The sequence below is a fragment of the Corvus cornix genome, chromosome Z (genome assembly GCF_000738735.6).
Source record: "Corvus cornix cornix isolate S_Up_H32 chromosome Z, ASM73873v5, whole genome shotgun sequence".
Classification (NCBI taxonomy): Eukaryota; Metazoa; Chordata; class Aves; order Passeriformes; family Corvidae; genus Corvus; species Corvus cornix.
In genome coordinates, this window is record NC_046357.1 from 1450982 (window position 1) to 1460561 (window position 9580).

Here is a 9580-nt window from a genome sequence, read left to right on the forward strand (position 1 = left end):
GCCCTTTTTATCATAGGAAGTGTCCAAGGTCAGGTTGGATGGGGCTTGGAGAAACCTGATCTAGTGGATGGTGTCCCTGCCCATGGCAAGGGGGTGGGACTGGATGGGCTTTAAAACCCCTTCCAACCCGAACCATTCCAGGATCCTGTGATCTTCCCAGCGGACCGAGTGCTGGTGGAGAAGCCCTGAGAGCTCTGAACTCCCACTGACAGACAGTCTTTGGAGGTGAGGCTACTCTTTGTAGGAGTCAGTAAGATCTTGAGAAACTCGAGTTGCTGACTTTCTAGCACATCACCATAAACAGAGAGAGTAATAGTAATAATAATAATAATACTTAGCACATAAGGACAATAGCTGTCGGGGCTGTGAAAGGGATGGTTCTTGCAAAGCTCTTGTTTATGGTGCCTGTGATATCAGAAAGTCTGGCAGGAGGTCTGCTGCTCGGATTTCTTAAGGGCTTTAGGAGGTGGTAATTGTCTCACTTTTGCTTTAAACACCTTGTTAATTATGGTTTTAAACAATGGCTATAAAGTCATCCTTTAATTCTTTGTGTAGTGCTCTTCCCTGTCTCTGTGATTTGGGAGGCAGGTGACTGTTGGAAGGCATTGGGAGGAGGTCACAATTAAGTACCCTCACTAGGACTAGCAAACAAAAACCTTTTTAATTTTGCTGTTGTAATTGATACACTTTAATATCTGAGGTCTTTCTCTGAACTTGAAGGCACAGTCAGCATAGGATCCATTACAGTGAACTTTCCCTCTTTGCTGTAAATCAGTTTTCTTCTCTATTCCATATGTGGTGGTGGGTGGTTTGACTTTGTGTCCTTAAATTATGTCAGCAAACCCCCCAAAATTCATAAAATGAAGAAAAAAGTGTCTCCAATATACTTTGGATATTTCAGACCCAAAGTTACTTTTATGTCTTTGAAAAACACCCCAAATATTAACACATATGGGAGATGGTGAGCCATGTTCTTCAGTCTCTGGAAGAGCCACAAGTATCTCAGTCAGTACAGCTGTTTTTCCCTCCTCACAGAATATGTAATTTTTCCTCTTAAATGAAGAGAACAAGTCTGGGCCTCCTTTGGATTAATCATTGCTATCAGATGGCGTGCTTTCTTCCCTCCAGATAAAATGAATGTGCAGGTTTGGGTAACGTGCTTTTGAAAATCCAATCTTTAAATTACACTCTGCTTCTAATACTTCTTTTTTTCTTCACTTTATGCAATTTGGATTGTGAAATCAGGGAAGTCAGTTCCTGTCCGATCCTATACTTCTTGTTTACCTGAAACTCCCTTACATGAGGTTGAAAGAAATTTTCTCATCCTGGAGGTAGTGACTATCAGACAGAGTTTCAGTTTTATTTCAGTGCTACTCTCCCATTCTCAAGCAATTTCCATCACTTGGAAATTTCAGAGAAAAAAATCAATTCCCAGCAGGTTGCTTTTCCTGGAACTGAGCCATGTGCAAGACTGTCATGAAAGCGTTTCTGTTGGGTTTAATATTTGTAAAAAGTTATTAAAGAATCCCAACCCTACACTTAGACAAATGCGGACTTTCCAATTATCTGTTTTAATACACTGGCTCTACTAATTCATAAATTATCGGGTATGAAGAGCTATTCCTACTGTCTAGACTACCCACCTGAGTAACTCGGGGAAGAAAGACTCCCTGCACCCGTACAGGTTTAAACCAGCTGGAGCTCATCTGTTGAATACCACCAAAACCTCATTTCACAATTACTATTGACGAAACATCCACCACAACCAGTGGTTAATTACTCCACCTGGATCATTACTGTTGAAAAACGATGCTTCACTTCTCAATTGTGTCCTCCTAGCAGAGCATCTACCTTTTGTTTTTTCACCCATGCAGGTATTTTGTGACTAAGTCATTGCAGATAAAAGACATTACTTACCTCAGCTGTCCTGATTGTGAAGCATCTTTTAATTATTTGCATGCATCTTCTCCATTCTCTCACACACCTCAAAAAGGCATATCATATGTAAGTCCAAAATATTGTAATCTAGAGTTATAATGCTCCCAGAGAACTGGAATATGAAGAAACATCTAATAATTTTGTTATTTTAAGTGAGTATTTGTATTGGATTTGAGGACAAGAAATCCAAACTGTGTTCCTTGAAGCAGACTGTTGTGCAGTGTAACTGCAATACGCCACATGTATAAGGTCAGGGCTTTATAAAGTCCTTGATTGCAGATGTCTGATAGTTGGATTATTTTTTTATGTCAAGCAGTAGGTCAGGAAGAGGAACACTGATGCCAAAAAACTTACCATAAACATGAGAATTTTCTTTTTACAACAGGCCAAGCCCTGTTTCTGACTGGACAAAATTCCCGTTAGCATGACTGGGAATTTTCCTTGGTAAAGTCTGTGAAAAGCATAGGCTGTTGTATTGCCATCTGTGAGGACATGACTAATGTTTGAGGGAGAGAAATCAGCTCCACAGTGCATCTGGCCAGGCCTCTGCAATAAATACAGAGAGACACATAAATGATGGTAAGGTTACGACCTATCCCATTAAAAAGGAAGGAACTCCAAAATTACACCCCTACCTGCCAGCAATAGGAAATACAGAAGCTGGAGTTTTTCCTCTTGCATTGCTTGCTACTCTCCCATCCCTTTTACAACTATTTCCTTCTGCCAAAAAGGGTTTGGAGTCATTTTGTTTGATTTTAGTGAGGGCATTGTGGGCTCCTCCCGCTGGTAAACTGATCTGCAGGGCATTGGCACCTCAGTCTCCTCCTCTGGGTAAGAGGAAGGACACATCCCTGCCTTGTGGCTGCATCTGAGTAGCCCATCTCTCAGGATCTGATAAATCCCCCTAAAGCCAGAATTCAGGGATTGGCTTGATAACATTAGAACTAAAATGCTGCTTTTAAGCGATGGACTCCCCACCCCTCCCCAGCGCTCCTGGGCATTGGTGTTGCAATGTTCTATATACCAGAATCCAGGAGGCAGTGGATCCTCACTTGGGATGCACCCTGAGGTCCTAGAATCGTGGAAGCACAGAGTAGTTTGGGTTGGAAGGGATCTTAAAGATCCTCTGGTTCCAATCTCCCTGCCATGGGTAAGTCTAAAAGCAAATGTGTCTGAGACCAGAAAGTCTGTGTGTCCTCTGGGCTCCAGAGGTGTCAGGAGGAGGAATCATAGGGGAACAAATAGGTACCTCTGTTTCTCAGGCCAGCCCCAGCTCTTTCCATACATCCCATTGTCTCATCCAGAGATTGCCATAGGTAACTATAGGTAACTACAAATAAAACTTTGCAGCTCATGCAAATGTACTTACTTGAAATAAAGAGGACTTTTATTTAAACTACTGAAACTGCAATACTGTCCACATGTGCTTATCTTTAAAGTGTTCCAGCAGAGCCACTTTGCTGTTTCCTTACAGAAAAAAATATCTCTTTTTGAGAGCTTATACTCCAAAACAAATCTGAAAAATCATGTTACTGGTTTGGACATCTGAAACACAGCAGTACAGGTACAATACAAATGAAGAGTTACAACTAAGGTGGTGCATTAACATTGTGTATTTTGTATTAACATTGAGTCTTAAACTCTTCTAGATCCTAAGGAGTGAAGTGGAGGCATATGCCAAAGGCACTGGGATCTCTGGGTTGGACTGCTGGAGGAAGAAGCCAGCCTTTTCCTCAGCATAGCATGCCCCAGCTAAAGGGATTTTCAAGCTTTCTTTTATCTGTAAAATCAAATATTGCAGCTGTCTCCAGTCCTCCCCTTTACATCTTCCCTCCAACAGCCCTGAGCCTCCTCTGCCTGGCCGGTGGCTCCCAAATGACACCGTGCTCTCCTGCCCAGCTCCACCATCATCCCCCCCCAGACTGTCTGACCTAAATCCCTCTCACATCCTGGTCATAAATCCCACTGGTGACATCCATCAGGAGCTGGGCTGACCCTTGGCCCCACTGGTGACACAGCACTGCTGCCACAAGTTATTTGTGGGACAGAGATGTGGCAGGTCTGTGGACACTGAGTATGTCAGTGAGTGGCCACCAGAGAGGCCACGGAGGGCAGGCACTGCTCCTGTGCCCTACCTTGGCTTGTCATGGCTGTGGGACACCAGATCCTTTTTGGCAGCAGCACCTTCCCTCTGACAGCAGCCCACCTTTGTTCTTCCTTTCCCTGCAGCATGCTGGGTCCTGGTCCCTGCAGCATCTACATTCCTCTTTGATGGATGTAGTTACATCAGCATCTTATGTTGCAAACAGCGAATTCTCCCACTAGAATTAGGGAGAGATATAAATTTAATATGTTTTTTTATATACATAATTTCCTTTATGTTGGCATAAGGGAGACTGCCCTGTGTTTAACCCCTCTCTAGCTACCAAACCTAAACACTACAACATTTGTGTGGTCAACCCATAAAGCTAACAAAATTTCAGCCAGCAAAGCACATACTCAGAGTCAGGCATGTGTGAGTGCCCTGCTGAATCAAAGTATTCCCATGTTGGAATGAGCCCCCCAGAGCCAGCACTGGTGCCTGCCACAGCTACTGGTGGACACTTGATTTGGATGGACCAATGCCCAGGGCTCGAGAGAGGAGTGGTTTTCCCCTGGCTGGTAAGCACAGGCAAGGGTACATCTCACCAGGCTTTATTCTCATTTTTCTCACTTTTCTTACAGAATGGTGTGGGCTGGAAGGGACCTTAAAACTCACCTGATTCCAACCCTTTCTTTCATGGGCAGGGATAACTTTCACTTGCAGCAGGTTGCTCCAAGCCCTGTTCAACTCAGCCTGGAACACTGCCAGGGATCCAGGGGCAGCCACAGCTGCTCTGGGCACCCTGGGCCAGGGCCTGCCCACCCTCCCAGACAGCAATTCCTTCCCAATATCCCATCCAGCCCTGCCCTCTGGCACTGGGAAGCCATTCCCTGGGTCCTGTCCCTCCATGCCTTGTCCCCAGTCCCTCTGCAGCTCTCCTGGAGCCCCTTTAGGCGCTGCCAGGGGCTCTGAGCTCTCCCTGGAGCCTTCTCTTGTGCAGCTGAACACCCCCAGCTGTCCCAGGCTGGCTGCAGAGCAGAGGGGCTCCAGCCCTGGAGCATCTCGGTGGCCTCCTCTGGACTGGCTGCAGCAGCTCCAGGTCCTTGTGCTGTTGGAGCCCAGAAGTGGGTGCAGTGAATTTCCCTTTGTACCCACTTTTACTGAATCCTTTCCCAACAGAGCAGCCTCGGAATGACCGCTAGCACCCAGGAGCACCAGCACTGAAATTATGATTTTAGCTTGCAGGGCTGTGTGACAGGAGTGAGCACGAGGTCCTTGCCTCCCTGTGCCACTCACCACACAGAAAGGCTGCCTGAAGAATACTTTTCTTTGCAGACCTTGGGTCTTGTTGCTTGAATCTGCTCTCTTGACATGAGCTGCTGGAGTGGAAGGAGACTGGCCACAGCCAAAACAGCTTCATAACCCAGACTTTGAACATTGCTTGAGAGCTCTGCTCTCAAAATAATGCATAAAAATAGAAGCAGGGCCACAAGCTTAGCTATTCCTAATGTGCACAAAAGGATGGGAGAGTGCCAGGAGCCAGCCTGCGCTGCCTCTGCCCTGCCTTCAGCCTGGCTTGTTCTCTCCTACCTCCCCTGAATGGCTTTTCACTGCTGTGAAAAGGAGAGACATACCCCCAAAAGAGCAAAGTGTGTTTGTTATTGACCCTCGCCTGGAAAGTGTATGAAGAGGGATCAGCTCTGTTTGTTTGTACCCGGTAATGATGTCAGGAAAAGGGTTTTTTTTTTTCTCAAGTCTGGTTTTATCCCCTTTGTTGGAAGTGCCTTTGGTGAGTCTCACACCCTGGTGCTGTTAGCAAAACAATTAGGTTAACAGTGCCTTGGCTCCAACTGTCTGTCAAAGGCTGAATTGCAATGCAAATTAACTCGGCTTCAGCTCTTCAAAGCCAGCTGGGTTCAGGAAAGGTCCCCAGAAACCCCCGTGAGAATGGAGGTCCGGGGCTGGGGAGGGTGGGCTCGGAGCGATTTTACATCCAGGACCTAATGTGTTTGGCAGGAGGGATGCAATACGTTGTGCAAACACATTATACAAATGCAATACATTATATAAATCCTTTCAACACTTAAAAGGGGCTTAGAAGAGAGACGGGGACAGACTTTTTAGTAGGGCCTGAAGCGACAGGACAAGGGGTGATGGTTTTAAACTAAATTAGGGTAGATTCAGAATATGTAGAAGGAAAAAATCCTTGTCTGTGAGGGTGGGCAGGCCCCGGCACAGACTGCCCAGAGCAGCTGTGGCTGCCCCATCCCTGGAAGTGTCCAAGGCCAGGTTGGACAGGGCTGGAGCAACCTGGTCTGGTGGAAGGTGTCCCAGCCCTGACAGATGAGGTGGAACGAAATGAGCTTTAAGGTCCCTTCCAGTCTAAACAATTCTTGAATTCTATGACTCAAACGTATTTTATTTCTCCTCAGGGATTAACAGTGCCCTTCATGCATTTCAGGACAGGTTTCTGGCCCAAGCTGACATTAGAGCAATACATCCAGAGCAGGGTAGGCTGTGGGTATCACCCCCCTTTCCAAGTGTCCCCTCAGCCCACGTCCTGTGCTTCATTATGCTTATTTCTGTATTTTCCATATGGGCACATACATATGGTCTGTTTAAACAAGTTTGCAGGGTTAATTGGAAAGCAGTTCTTTATCAGTTATTTAATATTTAGCACTTCTGGGGCAATTTTCACCTGCAGAGGTCACAAAACCAGGCAAGTGCTGGTGGCCCAGCTGTACCTATGGGCAAACAGAGGTGCCAAAGCCCAGGTCTCTACTCACAGGGAAAGGCAGGTGGCCACGGTCACCTGGAGAACCTATGGCAGGGCCAAAACATTATATTAACTCCTGGATCCCATTCCTTCCCTCCACCTCTTCACAGCATACACTACACTGTGCTTTCTGTCACTTCCTTCACAACAATAAAGTAATCATAGTTGTCAGTGCTGAGGCAAGAGGAGGCACAAACGGGAACATAAAAAAAGGAGATTTTAATCTCATTTAGAACAGCCTGAGCAAGTTTTGAAAAATTAGAAAGTATAATGTATGGATTAGTGGACATGTCCAACGTGTCATTCACCAGCAAATATTGGAATGAGAAGGAACTCTTTTTTTTTTTCCCTTTCCTGATTTACCATATACATTACAGGGAAAAGAGATTCAGGTTCCCTGAGGAAGTGAGGAAATCAGCCTCAGTGTATGTGAGGTCACTCTGGAGGCTGTCGGACAACATGTTGAACTAAAAAATATTACCCAAATTCCATTTTTCAGGGTGCAGAAAGGATCATTTTAAAACCAATGGGGTTTTTTAGCATGTGCAGAAACAAATGCTGATGCTGTTCTGATTTGGCCCCTGCTATCACCCCAAGACCATAGGGCTGTGCCCTGGGCTCCCCTCCTGCCTTTAATTATTTGGAGGTGAAGCGAGGAGTCAATTGCCTTCCTCAGACTCCAGCTTTGTAATGAGCCTTCCTAAATTATTCCTCCTGATGCCAGCAAATAACATTCGTCCCCTCCCCAGTGTTTTTGCTACTATTTATCTAGATTTTGAGCAGATTTTATACCTGGGTAGGTATAGTCTGGTTAACATTTAATAAGCCTTCCCCCAAATCTAGCCGCTTTCTAACTAACTTAGATCCAGATTCTGCAAATGCCGGGGGCCAGTTTGTAGCATCCCCCACCTGCTCATGTGAATATATGCACAACTGGGCACTTAAATTATCCCTGCTCTCCTGCCTACACCAAATTCAGGGATCCAGGACAGGCACCCCAGGGATGCCCTGCCTGCACGGGATGTTAGTTTTATATGCTATCTATCTGGTGCCATGTTTAGTTGGGTGCATTCGTTTTGGATTTGAATTTGGATCTGGATCTGGATTTGAACTGGACCTGCTTAATAGCAGCCATGATTTAAGAGTCCTGGCTCCTACTTCCGACACGATAACTGCCTTAGAGAGTGACCTTAAAGCAACTCATCCGCCCGCAGTTATTCTGTGAAAAAGGAGCTGCTCCTCCGTGGGAGTGCGTGCAGGACGGGGACCCCTGGGGAGTTCTGCTGCCCTGCCAAGCCTGGCGCTAGGAAGTCTGGCCGGACTTCCCAGCTCGGCCGCAGAGCGCACCAAGGCTGGACGAGAGCGCAGCCTCTTGGTGGCTCAGTTTTCCTCACCCTCTGCAGGTCCAGAATTGGAATGGGGGAATCTGTGGAGCGCCCAGGGTGCCAGGGGGTGTTTCCACTAGTAGTACCCGTAACGAGAATATCGGAGTGCTACATGCTCATCATTTCTGCTTCGTGTTTGGCGAGAATCGGAGCGTACCGAGCCTCCATGGTGTATTTTCCTGTCCTTTGGTGACAGGTGCTGTAAAAGCAGAAATTGTTATTATTATTCATATTATCAACATTATTATTGTTATTGTTACTGCTTTTTATGATGTGCCCTCGTTCGATACCCAGAGCCATATCAGTTTTTAAAATTTTTTACGGCTGATTCGGTTTAATATTCCAATATTTACAGTGAGGACCGGCACACCCCAGCCCCGAGAGCTCCCCACCCTGTGCCCCGCGGGGTGCGGGGGGGGGGACACCCCAGTCTCCCCGCGCCCCCCACCCAGGAGCAGGTATGAAGGGGGGGGGACATCGGGAGGGGGGCGCGGCAGTGGGGGGGGGGGGGAAGGCTTGGGGGGGGCCACACACGGACCCACAACCTCTCCGCAACCCGAGCCGCCTCTTGCGCAAGGCGGTTGGAGATAAATATAATATATAGATATATTTATTTATTTTTTTTCCCCCGGAGCGACACGGTGTCTAGACGCCCACGTGACGGGGCCGGGGCCGGGCCGGGCCGGGCCGCTGCGCACTGCGAAGCCGCCGCCGGTGCGGGGGGGGCCGGGGGAGGGCGCAGGCACCGCGCCGGCTCCGCTCCCGCCGCGCCCCGCGCCGCCGCCGCCGCCGCTCCCCCCGCACGCACCCGGGGAAGGCGGAGGTGCGGGGAGGGCGGCTGACTGCGGAGAGCGGAGAGAGGAGGGGGGGAAAAAAGGGGGAGGAAAAAAAAAAAAAAAAACCCACGAAAGGAGGAGGAGAAGTAGGAGGAGGAGGAGGAGGGGAAGGAAGGCAGGAAGGAGGAGTGAAGAGCAAAAAAAAGGCACCGCGGCAGAGGCGCCGGCAGCAGGGAGAGGGTCGGCGGCCGGCGGGCACCCCCGCACCCATGTAAGCTCCGCCGGGAGCGGCGGGCCCGGCTCGGCCCGGCGCGGCTGCTGGGGAAGGCAGGAAGGAAGGGACATAGCCCCACTTTTCTCTCTCTCTCTCTTTTTTTTTTTTTTTTTTTTAATTTTTTTTTTTTATTTCCTTTCTTTCTCTTCGTAGCAGCCGGATCAAGACTCCGTGTGGATTAAACCTTTGGAAAGAAGGAGGGGAAAAATAATAAAAGCCCACCCCGAAACCCCCACATCAGGACGACCTGGGCTTTTAAAAAGGGATACAACACTCTGGATGCGCTCGTTCGCCTCTTTTGTGACAGATGCTTAAACCGACGTCCAGACCTTAGGGTTGGTGTTTTGG

General features: G+C 47.8%; 1 long non-coding RNA gene across 1 annotated transcript; it reads left to right on the plus strand.

Annotated features, from left to right (window-relative positions):
- The first annotated feature begins 126 nt into the window (after positions 1-126).
- On the plus strand, positions 127-9510 carry LOC120411520. The gene is made up of 3 exons (XR_005603869.1): positions 127-225; positions 8538-8640; positions 9386-9510. It is a non-coding gene; the product is annotated as an uncharacterized LOC120411520 (long non-coding RNA).
- The last annotated feature ends 70 nt before the right edge of the window (positions 9511-9580 follow it).